The sequence below is a fragment of the Cyanistes caeruleus genome, chromosome 2 (genome assembly GCF_971803275.1).
Source record: "Cyanistes caeruleus chromosome 2, bCyaCae1.hap1.1, whole genome shotgun sequence".
NCBI lineage: Eukaryota > Metazoa > Chordata > Aves > Passeriformes > Paridae > Cyanistes > Cyanistes caeruleus.
Window position 1 is genome coordinate 121,166,204 of NC_141702.1, and position 20,815 is coordinate 121,187,018.

Here is a 20,815-nt window from a genome sequence, read left to right on the forward strand (position 1 = left end):
AAATAAAGCTTGTGGGCCAAGAGCTGAAATCACTGGGGCTGGGAAAGGGCTCTCCAGGGCTAGAGCTGAAATCACTGTGGGCTGGGATAGGGACTGACAATGTCAAAGCCACTGTAGGATCTGTGTGCAGGAATCACTGTAGGCCTGTGATATGGATGTTGGGGCTGGGTCCTGTGACTGAAAATAGAACAAGATGGGTAGGGGCAAAATAATGGGACTGTAACACGGGAGCTGAAATGGGTTCGGGTTAGGGATTTTGCCTTCGTCTTTGATAGCCACTGTGGGGCTGGTGCTGAATTCACTGTGGGGCTGGGATAGGGACTGCTAATGGGATTGCCACTGTAGGATCTGTGTGCTGGAATCATTGTAGGCCTGTGATACGGGTGTTGGTGCTGGGTCCTGTGATTGGAAATAGAACAAGATGGGTAGGGGCAAAATAATGGGACCATAACATGGGAGCTGAAATGCTGGCAGTGCCAAGGTTTTGCCTGCGTCTTTGATAGCCACTGTAGCGCTGGCGCTGAATTCTCAATGGGGCGGGGACATTGACTGTGGGGTGGGCTTCTAGGCCCTAGGGTGGGAGCTGAAATGTTGCCGAGCTGGAGACAGGAGGAAGGTCCTGCGCCTTGTACCTGGAGAAGTTTCTGCCAGCAGCACTGAAGAAACACGCATCTGGAGCCGGAAGAAGAGCTTGCAGTGAAATAAAGCTTGTGGGCCAAGAGCTGAAATCACTGGGGCTGGGAAAGGGCTCTCGAGGGCAAGAGCTGAAATCACTGTGGGCTGGGATAGGGACTGACAATGTCAAAGCCACTGTAGGATCTGTGTGCAGGAATCACTGTAGGCCTGTGATATGGATGTTGGAGCTGGGTCCTGTGACTGGAAATAGAACAAGATGGGTAGGGCCAAAATAATGGGACCGTAACATGGGAGCTGAAACGGGTTAGGGATTTTGCCTGCGTCTTTGATAGCCACTGTAGCGCTGGTGCTGAATTCACAGTGGGGCGGGGACATTGACTGTGGGGTGGGCTTCTAGGCCCTAGGGTGGGAGCTGAAATGTTGCCGAGCTGGAGACAGGAGGAACATCCTGCGCCTTGTACCTGGAGAAGTTTCTGCCAGCAGCATTGAAGAAACACGCATCTGGAGCCGGAAGAAGAGCTTGCAGTGAAATAAAGCTTGTGGGCCAAGAGCTGAAATCACTGGGGCTGGGAAAGGGCTCTCCAGGGCAAGAGCTGAAATCACTGTGGGCTGGGATAGGGACTGACAATGTTAAAACCACTGTAGGATCTGTGTGCTGGAATCACTGTAGGCCTGTGATATGGATGTTGGGGCTGGGTCTTGTGACTGAAAAGAGAACAAGATGGGTAGGGGCAAAATAATGGGACCATAACAGGGGAGCTGAAACGGGTTAGGGATTTTGCCTGCGTCTTCGATAGCCACTGTAGCGCTGGTGCTGAATTCACAGTGGGGCGGGGACATTGACTGTGGGGTGGGCTTCTAGGCCCTAGGGTGGGAGCTGAAATGTTGCCGAGCTGGAGACAGGAGGAACATCCTGCGCCTTGTACCTGGAGAAGTTTCAGCCAGCAGCACTGAAGAAACACGCATCTGGAGCCGGAAGAAGAGCTTGCAGTGAAATAAAGCTTGTGGGCCAAGAGCTGAAATCACTGGGGCTGGGAAAGTGCTCTCCAGGGCTAGATCTGAAATCACTGTGGGCTGGGATAGGGACTGACAATGTCAAAGCCACTGTAGGATCTGTGTGCAGGAATCACTGTAGGCCTGTGATATGGATGTTGGGGCTGGGTCCTGTGACTGAAAATAGAACAAGATGGGTAGGGGCAAAATAATGGGACTGTAACACGGGAGCTGAAATGGGTTCGGGTTAGGGATTTTGCCTTCGTCTTTGATAGCCACTGTGGGGCTAGTGCTGAATTCACTGTGGGGCTGGGATAGGGACTGCTAATGGGATTGCCACTGTAGGATCTGTGTGCTGGAATCATTGTAGGCCTGTGATACGGGTGTTGGTGCTGGGTCCTGTGATTGGAAATAGAACAAGATGGGTAGGGGCAAAATAATGGGACCATAACATGGGAGCTGAAATGCTGGCAGTGCCAAGGTTTTGCCTGCGTCTTTGATAGCCACTGTAGCGCTGGCGCTGAATTCACAATGGGGCGGGGACATTGACTGTGGGGTGGGCTTCTAGGCCCTAGGGTGGGAGCTGAAATGTTGCCGAGCTGGAGACAGGAGGAAGGTCCTGCGCCTTGTACCTGGAGAAGTTTCTGCCAGCAGCATTGAAGAAACACGCATCTGGAGCCGGAAGAAGAGCTTGCAGTGAAATAAAGCTTGTGGGCCAAGAGCTGAAATCACTGGGGCTGGGAAAGGGCTCTCGAGGGCAAGAGCTGAAATCACTGTGGGCTGGGATAGGGACTGACAATGTCAAAGCCACTGTAGGATCTGTGTGCTGGAATCACTGTAGGCCTGTGATATGGATGTTGGGGCTGGGTCTTGTGACTGAAAAGAGAACAAGATGGGTAGGGGCAAAATAATGGGACCGTAACAGGGGAGCTGAAACGGGTTAGGGATTTTGCCTGCGTCTTCGATAGCCACTGTAGCGCTGGTGCTGAATTCACAGTGGGGCGGGGACATTGACTGTGGGGTGGGCTTCTAGGCCCTAGGGTGGGAGCTGAAATGTTGCCGAGCTGGAGACAGGAGGAACATCCTGCGCCTTGTACCTGGAGAAGTTTCAGCCAGCAGCACTGAAGAAACACGCATCTGGAGCCGGAAGAAGAGCTTGCAGTGAAATAAAGCTTGTGGGCCAAGAGCTGAAATCACTGGGGCTGGGAAAGGGCTCTCCAGGGCAAGAGCTGAAATCACTGTGGGCTGGGATAGGGACTGCTAATGGGATTGCCACTGTAGGATCTGTGTGCAGGAATCACTGTAGGCCTGTGATATGGATGTTGGGGCTGGGTCCTGTGACTGAAAAGAGAACAAGATGGGTAGGGGCAAAATAATGGGAGTGTAACACGGGAGCTGAAATGGGTTCGGGTTAGGGATTTTGTCCGCGTCTTTGATAGCCACTGTGGGGCTGGTGCTGAATTCATTGTGGCGCTGGGATAGGGACTGCTAATGGGATTGCCACTGTAGGATCTGTGTGCTGGAATCACTGTAGGCCTGTGATACGGGTGTTGGTGCTGGGTCCTGTGATTGGAAATAGAACAAGATGGGTAGGGGCAAAATAATGGGACCATAACATGGGAGCTGAAATGCTGGCAGTGCCAAGGTTTTGCCAGCGTCTTTGATAGCCACTGTAGGGCTGCTGCTGAATTCACTGTAAGGCTGGGACATTGACTTTGGGGTGGGCTTCTAGGCCCTAGGGTGGGAGCTGAAATGTTGCCGAGCTGGACACAGGAGGAACATCCTGCGCCTTGTACCTGGAGAAGTTTCAGCCAGCAGCACTGAAGAAACACGCATCAGGAGCCGGAAGGAGAGCTTGCAGTGAAATAAAGCTTGTGGGCCAAGAGCTGAAATCACTGGGGCTGGGAAAGGGCTCTCCAGGGCAAGAGCTGAAATCACTGTGGGCTGGGATAGGGACTGACAATGTCAAAGCCACTGTAGGATCTGTGTGCAGGAATCACTGTAGGCCTGTGATATGGATGTTGGGGCTGGGTCCTGTGACTGAAAATAGAACAAGATGGGTAGGGGCAAAATAATGGGACTGTAACACGGGAGCTGAAATGGGTTCGGGTTAGGGATTTTGCCTTCGTCTTTGATAGCCACTGTGGGGCTGGTGCTGAATTCACTGTGGGGCTGGGATAGGGACTGCTAATGGGATTGCCACTGTAGGATCTGTGTGCTGGAATCATTGTAGGCCTGTGATACGGGTGTTGGTGCTGGGTCCTGTGATTGGAAATAGAACAAGATGGGTAGGGGCAAAATAATGGGACCATAACATGGGAGCTGAAATGCTGGCAGTGCCAAGGTTTTGCCTGCGTCTTTGATAGCCACTGTAGCGCTGGCGCTGAATTCTCAATGGGGCGGGGACATTGACTGTGGGGTGGGCTTCTAGGCCCTAGGGTGGGAGCTGAAATGTTGCCGAGCTGGAGACAGGAGGAAGGTCCTGCGCCTTGTACCTGGAGAAGTTTCTGCCAGCAGCACTGAAGAAACACGCATCTGGAGCCGGAAGAAGAGCTTGCAGTGAAATAAAGCTTGTGGGCCAAGAGCTGAAATCACTGGGGCTGGGAAAGGGCTCTCGAGGGCAAGAGCTGAAATCACTGTGGGCTGGGATAGGGACTGACAATGTCAAAGCCACTGTAGGATCTGTGTGCAGGAATCACTGTAGGCCTGTGATATGGATGTTGGAGCTGGGTCCTGTGACTGGAAATAGAACAAGATGGGTAGGGCCAAAATAATGGGACCGTAACATGGGAGCTGAAACGGGTTAGGGATTTTGCCTGCGTCTTTGATAGCCACTGTAGCGCTGGTGCTGAATTCACAGTGGGGCGGGGACATTGACTGTGGGGTGGGCTTCTAGGCCCTAGGGTGGGAGCTGAAATGTTGCCGAGCTGGAGACAGGAGGAACATCCTGCGCCTTGTACCTGGAGAAGTTTCTGCCAGCAGCATTGAAGAAACACGCATCTGGAGCCGGAAGAAGAGCTTGCAGTGAAATAAAGCTTGTGGGCCAAGAGCTGAAATCACTGGGGCTGGGAAAGGGCTCTCCAGGGCAAGAGCTGAAATCACTGTGGGCTGGGATAGGGACTGACAATGTTTAAAACCACTGTAGGATCTGTGTGCTGGAATCACTGTAGGCCTGTGATATGGATGTTGGGGCTGGGTCTTGTGACTGAAAAGAGAACAAGATGGGTAGGGGCAAAATAATGGGACCGTAACAGGGGAGCTGAAACGGGTTAGGGATTTTGCCTGCGTCTTCGATAGCCACTGTAGCGCTGGTGCTGAATTCACAGTGGGGCGGGGACATTGACTGTGGGGTGGGCTTCTAGGCCCTAGGGTGGGAGCTGAAATGTTGCCGAGCTGGAGACAGGAGGAACATCCTGCGCCTTGTACCTGGAGAAGTTTCAGCCAGCAGCACTGAAGAAACACGCATCTGGAGCCGGAAGAAGAGCTTGCAGTGAAATAAAGCTTGTGGGCCAAGAGCTGAAATCACTGGGGCTGGGAAAGGGCTCTCCAGGGCAAGAGCTGAAATCACTGTGGGCTGGGATAGGGACTGCTAATGGGATTGCCACTGTAGGATCTGTGTGCAGGAATCACTGTAGGCCTGTGATATGGATGTTGGGGCTGGGTCCTGTGACTGAAAATAGAACAAGATGGGTAGGGGCAAAATAATGGGACTGTAACACGGGAGCTGAAATGGGTTCGGGTTAGGGATTTTGCCTTCGTCTTTGATAGCCACTGTGGGGCTGGTGCTGAATTCACTGTGGGGCTGGGATAGGGACTGCTAATGGGATTGCCACTGTAGGATCTGTGTGCTGGAATCATTGTAGGCCTGTGATACGGGTGTTGGTGCTGGGTCCTGTGATTGGAAATTGAACAAGATGGGTAGGGGCAAAATAATGGGACCATAACATGGGAGCTGAAATGCTGGCAGTGCCAAGGTTTTGCCTGCGTCTTTGATAGCCACTGTAGCGCTGGCGCTGAATTCTCAATGGGGCGGGGACATTGACTGTGGGGTGGGCTTCTAGGCCCTAGGGTGGGAGCTGAAATGTTGCCGAGCTGGAGACAGGAGGAAGGTCCTGCGCCTTGTACCTGGAGAAGTTTCTGCCAGCAGCACTGAAGAAACACGCATCTGGAGCCGGAAGAAGAGCTTGCAGTGAAATAAAGCTTGTGGGCCAAGAGCTGAAATCACTGGGGCTGGGAAAGGGCTCTCCAGGGCAAGAGCTGAAATCACTGTGGGCTGGGATAGGGACTGACAATGTCAAAGCCACTGTAGGATCTGTGTGCAGGAATCACTGTAGGCCTGTGATATGGATGTTGGAGCTGGGTCCTGTGACTGGAAATAGAACAAGATGGGTAGGGCCAAAATAATGGGACCGTAACATGGGAGCTGAAACGGGTTAGGGATTTTGCCTGCGTCTTTGATAGCCACTGTAGCGCTGGTGCTGAATTCACAGTGGGGCGGGGACATTGACTGTGGGGTGGGCTTCTAGGCCCTAGGGTGGGAGCTGAAATGTTGCCGAGCTGGAGACAGGAGGAACATCCTGCGCCTTGTACCTGGAGAAGTTTCTGCCAGCAGCATTGAAGAAACACGCATCTGGAGCCGGAAGAAGAGCTTGCAGTGAAATAAAGCTTGTGGGCCAAGAGCTGAAATCACTGGGGCTGGGAAAGGGCTCTCCAGGGCAAGAGCTGAAATCACTGTGGGCTGGGATAGGGACTGCTAATGGGATTGCCACTGTAGGATCTGTGTGCAGGAATCACTGTAGGCCTGTGATATGGATGTTGGGGCTGGGTCCTGTGACTGAAAAGAGAACAAGATGGGTAGGGGCAAAATAATGGGAGTGTAACACGGGAGCTGAAATGGGTTCGGGTTAGGGATTTTGTCCGCGTCTTTGATAGCCACTGTGGGGCTGGTGCTGAATTCATTGTGGCGCTGGGATAGGGACTGCTAATGGGATTGCCACTGTAGGATCTGTGTGCTGGAATCACTGTAGGCCTGTGATACGGGTGTTGGTGCTGGGTCCTGTGATTGGAAATAGAACAAGATGGGTAGGGGCAAAATAATGGGACCATAACATGGGAGCTGAAATGCTGGCAGTGCCAAGGTTTTGCCAGCGTCTTTGATAGCCACTGTAGGGCTGCTGCTGAATTCACTGTAAGGCTGGGACATTGACTTTAGGGTGGGCTTCTAGGCCCTAGGGTGGGAGCTGAAATGTTGCCGAGCTGGAGACAGGAGGAACATCCTGCGCCTTGTACCTGGAGAAGTTTCTGCCAGCAGCATTGAAGAAACACGCATCTGGAGCCGGAAGAAGAGCTTGCAGTGAAATAAAGCTTGTGGGCCAAGAGCTGAAATCACTGGGGCTGGGAAAGGGCTCTCCAGGGCTAGAGCTGAAATCACTGTGGGCTGGGATAGGGACTGCTAATGGGATTGCCACTGTAGGATCTGTGTGCAGGAATCACTGTAGGCCTGTGATATGGATGTTGGGGCTGGGTCCTGTGACTGAAAAGAGAACAGGATGGGTAGGGGCAAAATAATGGGAGTGTAACACGGGAGCTGAAATGGGTTCGGGTTAGGGATTTTGTCTGCGTCTTTGATAGCCACTGTGGGGCTGGTGCTGAATTCATTGTGGCGCTGGGATAGGGACTGCTAATGGGATTGCCACTGTAGGATCTGTGTGCTGGAATCATTGTAGGCCTGTGATACGGGTGTTGGTGCTGGGTCCTGTGATTGGAAATAGAACAAGATGGGTAGGGGCAAAATAATGGGACCATAACATGGGAGCTGAAATGCTGGCAGTGCCAAGGTTTTGCCTGCGTCTTTGATAGCCACTGTAGGGCTGCTGCTGAATTCACTGTAAGGCTGGGACATTGACTTTGGGGTGGGCTTCTAGGCCCTAGGGTGGGAGCTGAAATGTTGCCGAGCTGGAGACAGGAGGAACATCCTGCGCCTTGTACCTGGAGAAGTTTCTGCCAGCAGCATTGAAGAAACACGCATCTGGAGCCGGAAGAAGAGCTTGCAGTGAAATAAAGCTTGTGGGCCAAGAGCTGAAATCACTGGGGCTGGGAAAGGGCTCTCCATGGCTAGAGCTGAAATCACTGTGGGCTGGGATAGGGACTGACAATGTCAAAGCCACTGTAGGATCTGTGTGCAGGAATCGCTGTAGGCCTGTGATATGGATGTTGGAGCTGGGTCCTGTGACTAGCAATGGAACAAGATGGGTAGGGCCAAAAAAGGGCACTGTAACAGGGGACCTGTAAAGCTGCCAATGCCGGGATTTTGCCTGCGTCTGTGATAGCTACTGTGGGGCTGGTGCTGAAATCACTGTGGGGCTGGGATATGGATTGATAATACTATTGCTACTGTAGGATCTGTGTGCTGGAATCACTGTAGGCCTGTTGTATGGATGTTGGGGCTGGGTCCTGTGACTGGAAATAGAACAAGATGGGCAGGGGCAAAATAATGGGACCGTAACATGGGAGCTGAAATGGCTGGCAGTGTCGGGATTTTGCCTGCGTCTTTGATAGCCACTGTAGGGCTGCTGCTGAATTCACTGTGGGGCTGGGACATTGACTGTGGGGTGAGCTTCTAGGCCCTAGGGTGGGAGCTGAAATGTTGCCGAGCTGGAGACAGGAGGAAGATCATGCGCCTTGAACCTGGAGAAGTTTCAGCCAGCAGCAGTGAAGAAACACGCATCTGGAGCTGGAAGAAGAGAGCATGCAGTGAAATAAAGCTCGTGGGCCAAGAGCTGAAATCACTGGGGCTGGGAAGGGGCTCTCCAGGGCTAGAGCTGAAATCACTGTGGGGCTGGGATAGGGACTGACAATGACATAGCCACTGTAGGATCTGTGTGCTGGAATCACTGTAGGCCTGTGATATGGATGTTGGGGCTGGGTCCTGTGACTGGAAATAGAACAAGATGGGTAGGGCCAAAAAAATGGGACTGTAACATGGGACCTGAAACTCTGGCAGTGCTAGGATTTTGCTTGCGTCTGTGATAGCCACTGTAGGGCTGGACAAGAAACCACTGTGTGGCTGGGATATTGACTTTGGGGTGGGCTTCTAGGCCCTAGGATGGGATCTGAAATGTTGCTGAGCTGGAGAAAGGAGGAAGATCCTGCGCCTTGTACCTGGAGAAGTTTCAGCCAGCAGCATTTGAGAAGCACGTATCTGGAGCTGGAAGAAGAGAGCATGCAGTGAAATAAAGCTTGTGGGCCAAGAGCTGAAATCACTGGGGCAGGGAAAGGGTCACTTGGACTGGAGCTGAAATCACTGTGGGGCTGGGATATAGAGACTGATAGTGGGATTGACACGGCTGGGTGAGATAACTATGTTAGCATTCATATGCTTTAATCACTGTCGGTCAGTAATACTGATGTTGTGACAGTGTCAAAGGGTTGAGGTCAAGGGCAAAAGTCAGGGTTCAATGGTTAAATTGAAAATCAGGGATTCAAACTTCAAGGGTCACATGTGAATGGTCAGTGTTCAAAGATGAAGAATAAAGGGTCCAAGGTCCAATGTTATGGTTTAATTTTCCAAGGTTATGTGGTTCAAAGTCAGTTATCAGGGAATCAAATTTCAGAGAGCTAAAGTCAAGAGACAAAGGTCAAAATTCAGAGGTTAAGAGTAAAAGGTCAATGGGAGGTTGCCAGGGATTTGGAGGGAAGAGGAGTATTTATAAACTTTATCCATATTTCCCTGTAATTGTGGGTGTTTGGATTTCATTTGTGCTCATCAGGATAAGCCATAAACAAGCCCCTGAACTCTGCATCCATGTCACAAGCACTTCCACAGAAAGGCATGTCAGCAGTGATTCTAGAGGAAAAATTAGAGGTGATAGCTTATGATCCCTGGGGAATTACATTGGGAATTATGAAACTCAAACACATGGAATTTTGGAGGTGGAATTCCATTTTCAGCCTTGGGCACCAGGAGAAGGAGAGGTGTCCTCATCCATAGCAAGGAAAGCCTGGTGCCCCAGTGTGTCAGGTGCAGACAATGAGCTGTCCAGGGAATGAGCAACAAGTTCCTTCTGCCCCTCCCCTTACCCGTAGGATGGCAACAGCACAAACTGAACTGTGACGTTGATGAGCGCTCAGAGTAGCTCCAGGTGTGAGCAGTGAGGTTGATGAGCTCTCAGAGCAGCCCCAGGTGTGAGCAGTGAGGTTGATGAGCACTCAGAGCAGCCCCAGGTGTGAGTAGTGAGGTTGAGCTCTCAGAGCAGCCCTAGGTGTGAGCAGTTATGGTAAAGAATGGGTGGGTCCTGCCTGGGGCTATTTTAGGGGGAGGGTTTGTCTCACTTTGCTTGGGCACGGAGCAGTTGCAGAAGAGGGGTTTATGGTGGGCTTCCCTGGGGGTACCTCATGGAATGATACTGGGACCATCTCATAGGATCTGGGAGAACAGCTGGTTGCGTTTGGACATGGAGCATTGCTTAAAGGAGGTGCCGAGGGAGAAACCTTTGTGTCTGGAAGCAGCATCGGAGCAAGTAAGCCAGTGCGAGTTTGCAGTGGGGCTTTTCTCCTTTTCCTTTTTGATTTCCTCTTGCCAGGGAGCGACAGAGCTGTGTGGAGGAGAGGCGGGCTCTGCCGAGCCGGCAGGCGGGAGCCGCGGTGTGGAGCTGTGTTCCGGCCTCGTTGTCCACTCCGGGCGCAGGGCTCGGGCACCGCCGGGGCCCCTTCGGGCCGGTCCCGGTGCCGCTGGGCGGGCCGAGCTCTCCCGGGGCCGGAGCTGCCCCCGCCCGCCGGAGGAGCCGCTTTCCGGCCGGGAGCGCGGGGCCGCCCCCGGGTGCCGAGTGCCGCCGCTGCCGGGGCTCGCGTGGTTTCCCCGGTCCCCCTGCACCTGGAGCGGCGCCAGCCCGGGAGCGAGTCCCGGCGGGGGCCGCTGGGGAACACTTGTGGCTTGTCAGCTTCAGAGTGCGCTTGCAAAAATCACTGGGAGGAGGGGAGGGGGAAAAGCCCGACCTTCGGGGCTTTTTGTCTCGGGGCTTTGTCGGTGTTGCTCTTTAGCCGAGCTGCGCCTTTAAATAACGATGTGGTGCCTTCTAGAAACTGTGTCCAATACCTTTTGCACCCTCACAGGAGGGCTTCAAGCTCAGGTTTTTCCATTGCCGAGTTAACTGCAGGTGCGAGCTGGCAGCGTCCCGTGCATCTGGGGTGTGTGAATCTGTTTGTGATGTTCATTTCCCCTGGATGCAGAGCTGGGCTTTTTGGGCAGACTGTATTTCTCAAGCCTCGGGGTTTATTTAAGCCTTGCACACGATTTTCTGGAGACGCGGGCCGAGTGAGAGCTTTGTCTTGGTGCTGTACTAGAGAATGGAAAGCAGGGGGTCCCCTCAATATCCCCGTGGAAGCTGGAATGTCTGAGGGAATGGATGTGACAATTCTCAGGGCTGAACCTGGCTCCCAGCGCTCTGCAGCGTAGGATGCGAGAGAGCAGGGCCGGGGGACAGCAGGGTAGGGACAGTGAGGTGCTTCGTGCTCTGGGTTTGGTGTTGCTGATGTTTCCAGAGCCAGAGCAGGTTGATTTGGTTCAGGTGCACTGGAACAGGATCCAAACTTTGGAAAGATTTGAGACAAACGGGGAGAAAAACGTTTTAAAATGAATGTGTTTCTTAATAGAAATCAGGTTTCAGTCTGTTTTTAAATTGATTTTAAAGGAATTTTTTTTTGAGGAAAAGTGAAAAAAATGTTTATTTTAATAAGTAGGGCATAGGTAAGAGGAAAAAAAAGGATGAATAATGTTAGATAATTTCTTTGTTGAGGAGAAAAGAGCAGGAGCTTTAGAAGGGTTTTCTGCACATGTGGTTTGGATGTTTTTGGAGTTGGGCTGTGGCGTTGATCTTTTTGAGCCATGGGGTGTTTTGGTGGTAGCTTGGGTTTTTGGATTGGAGTAAAGTTGAATAGTTTTAGAAGTAGTTGTTATGGTTCTGGTAATTATTTTGTATTCACTAAGAAATGAGAAATTAGTTTGAAAAAGTAAAAAATGCATTTTTTGTTGTGTTAGACAGTAGAGTTGAGAGAGAATTTGAGTGAGGCTGTATTAGTATTGTATATAGATTGTATGTTCAAAGAATTTTTTCTTTTTTAGTTTTGAAGTTACAGAATTTATGTTTGGGCATAAAGCGGATGATGAGGATATAATATAATGTAATTTAAGGACATTTTATTTTTTATTGTATATATTTGGCTTAGAGGTCAAATTAATGTTTATTGAATTTAAATATGCTTTTATGCAGATACAGGTAAATATAAATAGTGGCGGTAATATTTAGTAAGCAGAGATATTTATATGTGATTTTTATTCAATATTAGATTTTTTTGGTGGTACACAGTGTGTTGTTTGATTTGTTTGTGTTGTATACTATGTGAAATTTATTTTTTGAATAAAGATGATTCTATGAATGGGTTTGTATTTTAGGTAGAATCAATTAAAATAGATTTTGATATGTATTACTGGGTTTTGTTTATTGTATGTTGGGGTTCAGATTGGGTAGGGTTTGTTTGGTTAGCTCAGTTTTGAGTGTTAATTAGGTGGCTTTTGTTAGATGCAGTTTTCAATTTTTGAAAGTTTTTTATTGACTGGTTTTAAGGTGACTTAGTAATTGATTGTATCATTTTATTTTGTTTGTAGTTGGTGTATAATAATGTATATGTCCTATTTATTTAATGTTGTGTTTTCTAGTTTAGGTGTTGATGATAAGTTTGGATTTCTTTCTGTTGTGTTTCTTAGTTACATTTCTGGGGGCAGGCATTTATATGGTGGATTTTTATAGGTATATTTTTGGGGGTGATGCTTTTTAATTTTTTAGTAGTTTAGATTGGTTTTTTGTTTTTAATGAGCTATTAAATTTTTTTATAGAGTATTGGTGAGTATTTAGGTATTAGCATAAAGGTAGGGCTTTGGGGCTTTTTTCTGCTGATGTTTAGGGTTAGTTGAATGGTTTTGAGTTTAGCGAGTTGGTCTGATTATTTTTTAATAGTTGGTGTGATTTGTTGTGTGGAGTTCAATAGCGTTGTTTTTTATTTATGTCTAACTTTGCTGATGTGATAAGAACTGTTAGTGAAAGAGCCTAGCATCCATTTTTGCTGGTAGTTGGTTGTATGGTGTTGGTTTTGTTTGTGTTGCCTGTTTTGGTTTTTTTTGTTAGTGAGATTAAAGTTTTTATTTTGGGGTTAATTTGTGATTATTTTAAAGATTTTAGGGCAATTTAGGTTTTTGATTCAGGGGTGCTGTGGTGAGAGTACTTTGTTTTATGTAGTATTGGTGATGTGCATAGAGGGAATATTTGTTATGAAAATTTATTTTAGTATTGTTAGTTGAAGTGTTAGGATGAGTTCTGTTTCAGTGTTGAGTCTTTGAGGGGGTTAAGATTTTTTTCCCTTGGTTGGTGGAGGTATTGTGATTTTATTGATGACACTGGTGGGAATTTGATGCTGTTTGTTTTTTGGTTATTTTTAGGAATATGATTTTTGTAGTAGGCTTGGAAGAATTCACTTTATTTCAGGACATACTAGTTTAGTGATGTAAAGGTTCCCATATTAACGCGTCAGTGTCTTAGATTTTTTTTTCTTATTTAGGTTTTCCAGAATTTACCGATAATTTAGCAATCAAGCAGGGATGGCACCTCATTCTTGAAAAGATGGCCATGGAAAAACCTGTGTCTAACAACATGTACCTGACAGAAGGCAACAATTTTGCCGTTATTACAGGGCCAAATACGAGTGGCAAAACAACGTTGGCATGGAACTGCTGCAGGAGAGGAGTTTCTGGTGGGCTCCCAGTGGCATCTGATGGAGTGACGGTGAGAGCATCTCATAGGGTCTGGGGGAGCACCTGGATGCACTTAGACTTGGAGTACTGCTTAAAAGAGGTGGTGATGGACAAAGCTTTTTGCCAGGAAGCAGCACCTGAACAGCTGAGCTAGTGTGGATTTGCAGGGGTGATTTTTGTCCTTTTCCCTTTTGATTTCATCGTGGCAGTCCCTCCCCAGTGCCCTCAATCTGTCAAATGAATTCCAAGAAAAAAAGGCTGAGCAAACAGTGAAAAGAAGGGGTATAGGTAAGGTGGAGTTCAGGTGTACCCCACCCCAAACCCTAAACAGCAGCCCTAACAGTGCTCCCGTTTCCCTGAGGCAGCTGCAGGCAGGAACCCTAAAGCAGCAGAGTGCCAGAACCCCCGAGAGGTGCAGGCAGTTCCCTGGTGCTAGGGCCAGCCAGGAAGAGATAGTGGGGGGACGATCCGCAGGGTTGGGGAAACAGGGGGTTTCCCGCCCCGCCCCACCCTGGGCTCTCTGTCCCTCCGCAGCCGGGGATTGCTCCCACCCCTCCTCGAGGCGGCGGTTGGTAAGGCTTCGTGCCTGGCCTCCGCAAAGAGTTCGGCTCTGTCAGCCTCTGCCCTGTCTCAGGGCCAAACTTAGGTAGGGTAGGGAGCAACTGTGGATTGCCTGGTCCGGGCTAAGGGACATCTCTTGGGGCCTATGGATAAGGAGCATCCCCGGTTGCAAGCGTAGGGTTGTAAGTTTGTAGGGTTCAGTGGGGCAGCTTGGCAGTGACACAGAGAGGCTGAGGGAGGGCTTCAGAGGTCAAGGGCCTGAGGGCTGGAGACAAACAGTGAAAATAAAAGGGGTACAGGTTGGGATATAAGGTAGAGTACAGGACTATTCAAACCCTAAACAGTAGCCCTAACAGTGCTCCCGTTTCCTTGAGACAGCTGCAGGCAGGAACCCTAAAGCAGCAGAGTGCCAGAACCCACGAGAGGTGCAGGCAGTTTCCTGGTGCTAGGGCCAGCCAGGAAGCGATAGTGGGGGGACGATCCGCAGGGTTGGGGAAACAGGGGGTTTCCCGCCCCGCCCCACCCTGGGCTCTCTGTCCCTCCGCAGCCGGGGATTGCTCCCACCCCTCCTCGAGGCGGCGGTTGGTAAGGCTTCGTGCCTGGCCTCCGCAAAGAGTTCGGCTCTGTCAGCCTCTGCCCTGTCTCAGGGCCAAACTTAGGTAGGGTAGGGAGCAACTGTGGATTGCCTGGTCCGGGCTAAGGGACATCTCTTGGGGCCTATGGATAAGGAGCATCCCCGGTTGCAAGCGTAGGGTTGTAAGTTTGTAGGGTTCAGTGGGGCAGCTTGGCAGTGACACAGAGAGGCTGAGGGAGGGCTTCAGAGGTCAAGGGCCTGAGGGCTGGAGACAAACAGTGAAAATAAAAGGGGTACAGGTTGGGATATAAGGTAGAGTACAGGACTATTCAAACCCTAAACAGTAGCCCTAACAGTGCTCCCGTTTCCTTGAGACAGCTGCAGGCAGGAACCCTAAAGCAGCAGAGTGCCAGAACCCACGAGAGGTGCAGGCAGTTTCCTGGTGCTAGGGCCAGCCAGGAAGCGATAGTGAGTGCTAGGGCCTGCTGGTGTCATATAAGCTGGGGTTTCTATCCTTGGGGTACACTGGGCTCCCTGTCCCTCACTGACTGGAGAGTCTGCCTCCCCTCCTTGAGGTGGTGGTAATTTGGCTGTGTCAGCCAATACTGCTGTGAAGCAAGCCTCTGCCTACCTGTGGGGTGAATTCTGCAGCCCATGAACCTGGGCATTCTCTAGAGAAGGTAAGTGCTGGATTTTCACAGATGTGCCACTAAGATCCTGCATTGATATTTGGTCTTCTTGGTTGTAGCTGACGGAGAGACAACAGCCTGGCGATGGCAGGAACTTCCCGGATAGCCAGGCAGCCTTCCTTGGCGCTTCGTGTGGATCCTCCCCACCGGGCATGCGAGAGCTGAGTCGAAGGCTACGACCCGCGGAGGGGATGAAAGCGGGGTGCCGGGACGGGACATGTGACCTGGGATTTTTGAGTCAGCTTTGGGGACGGGGAGGTCCAGGCTGTGGCCCCTTAGGCCACAGGGTGGGAGAGCCTCACTTTTGCTCACAGTGCTGAGGTGTGCAGGACAGAGCAGCCTCGGGGCGCGTCGTGTCACTTGTCCGTCGTGCCTTCTGTGTCTTTTGTGCCTCTTGTGTTGTACGTGCCTTGCCCTATCTCTTCTGGGGGCTTGCCAGAAACCCCAGCATCATACTTATAGCATCTCCAATCTCTGGGCTCCTCGGCTCGGCAGCTCTCAGAGGCCTCGGAATCGCGTCTCTTTTGAAAAGCATCCGATCGGATGTCTTTTAGATGTCTTGTTCCGAGCTGTGTCAACAGCCGTGCGCCGCGAGGATCCATTGTTGCGGCTTAGGACTTGAAGAAACGCAAAGATAGGTAGAGGATTGCTGCCATAAGATTCTTGGGCATCCGTCTTGGCGGTTCCTGGAGTTTGTCATTCCGTCAGCATCTTCTTCCTCCCGGGTTCTGTGAGCTTCATCAGCTCGCCTTCATTCTCACCCGGCTCATCTCGTTCCGCATTCTCTCAGTCCTTGCGGCCGTTCTTGTGGCCCAGAGTTTTGTCTCCCCATTGTGTCCCCTCGTCTGTTGTCTGGTGTGTCACGGGTGTCTGGGTGTAGTTGTCCCGGAGCTGCTCTGCCCTGCTGCCCAGCCGCCCAGCCTGGCTGTAGGTGTAAAAGGCCAAGTCCCAGGCCCCTGTAATTTGACATTTGTGATGTAGGGTGTGTAGTTGGGGTCTAGAACATATTCCTAGATCAACACAAGATGTCTGGAGCTGTGAAGTTCCCCTGCAGCACTTTGACTTTTGTCTCAGCTTTCTTTCAGATGCGGATGGATGAAATCGGTGGCCGAGAGCCGCAGCCAGGGTAAGGGGGTTCCCACAAGAAGGTAAGTCAATGTTTGTCTTTGCAGGGCAACTGGAACCGGTCACTGTGTTACAGGTCTCCTCTTTGTCTTTATTTTTAGGAAATAGAGCCGGCCAGCAGCAGTCAAGGTGAAGCGGGCAAGGTGAGCGTTGACCGGTGGAGGGAGGCTGTTGTTATCGCTGGGCTCTCAGTTTCTGGTGCGACGCCAAGCGTCCCTTCTTGTTTGCGCGCTTTAGGCGGTCCAGTCGCGTTTCGTCGAGACCCCGTCAACCAGCCGGCCGGCACGCCTGCTTCGCCGCTCCCGTGAGCCCCGCGGAAGCGTTACAGGGACCGCGTGACGGAGCCTTTTCCACGTAAAGGGGCCGTGGGGGTGGCCTTCAGGAACGGGCCGAGGGCTTCCCGTGAGTTGGGGATGTCAGGAGGAGGAGCGAGGGCCTGTTCAAGTTTCAGCAACGCCACATCACTTTTTTTTCTCTTAACTCAGGCGCGCCCTGCGACGACGGTGTCTGGTCCCGGCGTGGCCGTATCGTGGGGCCTCAGGACACGGCCGTTCGCAGGACACCGTGAGTAGCGGAATTGTCGGGTTTTGGCCGATGCCCTGCGCAGCAAGATCAGCTGCTGATTTTCTGTTTTATTTTTTGTAGCTGACGGAGAGACGACAGCCTGGCGATGGCAGGAACTTCCCGGATAGCCAGACGGCCTTCCTTGGCGCTTCGTGTGGATCCTCCCCACCGGGCATGCGAGAGCTGAGTCGAAGGCTACGACCCGCGGAGGGGATGAAAGCGGGGTGCCGGGACGGGACATGTGACCTGGGATTTTTGAGTCAGCTTTGGGGACGGGGAGGTCCAGGCTGTGGCCCCTTAGGCCGCACGGTGGGAGAGCCTCACTTTTGTTCACAGTGCTGAGGTGTGCAGGACAGAGCAGCCGCGGCGCGCGTCGTGTCACTTGTCCGTCGTGCCTTCTGTGTCTTTTGTGCCTCTTGTGTTGTACGTGCCTTGCCCTGTCTCTTCTGGGGGCTTGCCAGAAACCCCAGCATCACACTTATAGCATCTCCAATCTCTGGGCTCCTCGGCTCGGCAGCTCTCAGAGGCCTCGGAATCGCGTCTCTTTTGAAAAGCATCCGATCGGATGTCTTTTAGACGTCTTGTTCCGAGCTGTGTCAACAGTCGTGCGCCGCGAGGATCCATTGTTGCGGCTTAGGACTTGAAGAAACGCAAAGATAGGTAGAGGATTGCTGCCATAAGATTCTTGGGCATCCGTCTTGGCGGTTCCTGGAGTTTGTCATTCAGTCAGCATCTTCTTCCTCCCGGGTTCTGTGAGCTTCATCAGCTCGCCTTCGTTCTCACCCGGCTCATCTCGTTCCGCATTCTCTCAGTCCTTGCGGCCGTTCTTGTGGCCCAGAGTTTTGTCTCCCCATTGTGTCCCCTCGTCTGTTGTCTGGTGTGTCACGGGTGTCTGGGTGTAGTTGTCCCGGAGCTGCTCTGCCCTGCTGCCCAGCCGCCCAGCCTGGCTGTAGGTGTAAAAGGCCAAGTCCCAGGCCCCTGTAATTTGACATTTGTGATGTAGGGTGTGTAGTTGGGGTCTAGAACATATTCCTAGATCAACACAAGATGCCTGGAGCTGTGAAGTTCCCCTGCAGCACTTTGACTTTTGTCTCAGCTTTCTTTCAGATGCGGATGGATGAAATCGGTGGCCGAGAGCCGCAGCCAGGGTAAGGGGGTTCCCACAAGAAGGTAAGTCAATGTTTGTCTTTGCAGGGCAACTGGAACCGGTCACTGTGTTACAGGTCTCCTCTTTGTCTTTATTTTTAGGAAATAGAGCCGGCCAGCAGCAGTCAAGGTGAAGCGGGCAAGGTGAGCGTTGACCGGTGGAGGGAGGCTGTTGTTATCGCTGGGCTCTCAGTTTCTGGTGCGACGCCAAGCGTCCCTTCTTGTTTGCGCGCTTTAGGCGGTCCAGTCGCGTTTCGTCGAGACCCCGTCAACCAGCCGGCCGGCACGCCTGCTTCGCCGCTCCCGTGAGCCCTGCGGAAGCGTTACAGGGACCGCGTGACGGAGCCTTTTCCACGTAAAGGGGCCGTGGGGGTGGCCTTCAGGAACGGGCCGAGGGCTTCCCGTGAGTTGGGGATGTCAGGAGGAGGAGCGAGGGCCTGTTCAAGTTTCAGCAACGCCACATCACTTTTTTTTCTCTTAACTCAGGCGCGCCCTGCGACGACGGTGTCTGGTCCCGGCGTGGCCGTATCGTGGGGCCTCAGGACACGGCCGTTCGCAGGACACCGTGAGTAGCGGAATTGTCGGGTTTTGGCCGATGCCCTGCGCAGCAAGATCAGCTGCTGATTTTCTGTTTTATTTTTTGTAGCTGACGGAGAGACGACAGCCTGGCGATGGCAGGAACTTCCCGGATAGCCAGACGGCCTTCCTTGGCGCTTTGTGTGGATCCTCCCCACCGGGCATGCGAGAGCTGAGTCGAAGGCTACGACCCGCGGAGGGGATGAAAGCGGGGTGCCGGGACGGGACATGTGACCTGGGATTTTTGAGTCAGCTTTGGGGACGGGGAGGTCCAGGCTGTGGCCCCTTAGGCTGCACGGTGGGAGAGCCTCACTTTTGTTCACAGTGCTGAGGTGTGCAGGACAGAGCAGCCGCGGGGCGCGTCGTGTCACTTGTCCGTCGTGCCTTCTGTGTCTTTTGTGCCTCTTGTGTTGTACGTGCCTTGCCCTGTCTCTTCTGGGGGCTTGCCAGAAACCCCAGCATCACACTTATAGCATCTCCAATCTCTGGGCTCCTCGGCTCGGCAGCTCTCAGAGGCCTCGGAATCGCGTCTCTTTTGAAAAGCATCCGATCGGATGTCTTTTAGATGTCTTGTTCCGAGCTGTGTCAACAGCCGTGCGCCGCGAGGATCCATTGTTGCGGCTTAGGACTTGAAGAAACGCAAAGATAGGTAGAGGATTGCTGCCATAAGATTCTTGGGCATCCGTCTTGGCGGTTCCTGGAGTTTGTCATTCAGTCAGCATCTTCTTCCTCCCGGGTTCTGTGAGCTTCATCAGCTCGCCTTCGTTCTCACCCGGCTCATCTCGTTCCGCATTCTCTCAGTCCTTGCGGCCGTTCTTGTGGCCCAGAGTTTTGTCTCCCCATTGTGTCCCCTCGTCTGTTGTCTGGTGTGTCACGGGTGTCTGGGTGTAGTTGTCCCGGAGCTGCTCTGCCCTGCTGCCCAGCCGCCCATCCTGGCTGTAGGTGTAAAAGGCCAAGTCCCAGGCCCCTGTAATTTGACATTTGTGATGTAGGGTGTGTAGTTGGGGTCTAGAACATATTCCTAGATCAACACAAGATGTCTGGAGCTGTGAAGTTATCCTGCAGTGCTTTGAGTTTTTTCTTAGCTTTCTAAGCATTTTATTATTTGCTGCCCAATGTGGGGTTCAGAAGAGTAAGGAAAAGCTATGCTAATTATGTTGTATTGGTACTTACTGTGTGTTGGGATAAAGGACTTTGTAATGGTGTTACTTAATTCATGTCTCTCAGGGTCGAGGCCTTTATGTTGTTCTAGTCTCTGAGCTTTTTTGAGGTTTTAATGCCTTTCTTGTCCCTAAGTTTATTTTCTTATCCAAAAATAACTCCAATACTGTCCCTACTACATAACTTTCACAGTAAAAGAGCACAGATTAAAATAGTTGTTATGCTAAGCTCAGTAATAATGATGGATAAAAACTTTATAAAAGTACTGAAGTTTGTACCAAATAGCTTTAGTTTATTGTTTCTTTGGCCTACCCTACATCCCAATCCCAGTAACATGTTTTAAAAGTGTATTAGTAATTATACCCAGTTTATTAGAAGAGGAGCTAAAAAACCCCACTACACTCTTTTTACTAATAATTCATACCACATCATAAAAGTAAAACAAAACACAAAAAGCTACATAAAACCTAACACAACTAAATCTGCTTAAAAAAAACCTCAACAACTTACTAAACTGAAAACCATTCAATGAGCCCTAAGCATTACTAAGAACAACCTAACCAAATTGCTACCTTCTAATTCATAAATAATAATCAATGCTCTATAAAAATAAAGACCTCATTAACAATAAAAGAATTAAACTACTAAAAAATAAGAAATCACTACAAAAACTAACTACCTTTAAAATCCATCATATAAATATTCGTATCCCCAAAAATACAACTAATAAAAACCACCAAAGCAAAAAACAGGTACATGCAACTACAAAAAAAAAAAAGATCAAAAATAAACTGCAATTAACCATACAGGAACAATTTGGTTTTAACTCAATAATCTCATAATACCTTGAATCATCAAAATAAAAATACTATCTCCAAATAAACACAAAACCAAAAAATAAATGTAACCATAAACAATATTTTTCACATTATCCCTAAGTTTAAAACATACTACAATCAAACAAATGAACCCCTCTAAGAAACAATA

General features: G+C 50.7%; 2 long non-coding RNA genes across 8 annotated transcripts; one reads left to right on the forward strand and one right to left on the reverse strand.

Annotated features, from left to right (window-relative positions):
• Positions 1-8,196: 8,196 nt before the first annotated feature.
• LOC147655202 (uncharacterized) lies at positions 8,197-9,666 on the reverse strand. Its single transcript, XR_015283935.1, has 3 exons — positions 9,523-9,666; positions 8,791-8,836; positions 8,197-8,362 (listed from the first exon to the last, which is right to left on the reverse strand). It is a non-coding gene; the product is annotated as an uncharacterized LOC147655202 (long non-coding RNA).
• Positions 9,667-9,757: 91 nt separating this feature from the next.
• Positions 9,758-20,546, forward strand: LOC147655203 (uncharacterized). Of its 7 annotated transcripts, XR_015283939.1 has the most exons (12): positions 9,758-9,854; positions 10,052-10,148; positions 13,372-13,463; positions 15,316-16,404; positions 16,483-16,524; positions 16,619-16,783; positions 16,867-16,945; positions 17,027-18,115; positions 18,169-18,235; positions 18,330-18,494; positions 18,578-18,656; positions 18,738-20,546. It is a non-coding gene; the product is annotated as an uncharacterized LOC147655203 (long non-coding RNA). The 7 variants fall into 7 exon arrangements; XR_015283936.1 differs by lacking the exon at positions 9,758-9,854 and having other exon boundaries at positions 9,964-10,148; positions 13,372-13,803; positions 14,378-16,404; positions 16,458-16,524; XR_015283938.1 differs by lacking the exon at positions 9,758-9,854 and having other exon boundaries at positions 9,964-10,148; positions 16,458-16,524; positions 17,027-18,093.
• The last annotated feature ends 269 nt before the right edge of the window (positions 20,547-20,815 follow it).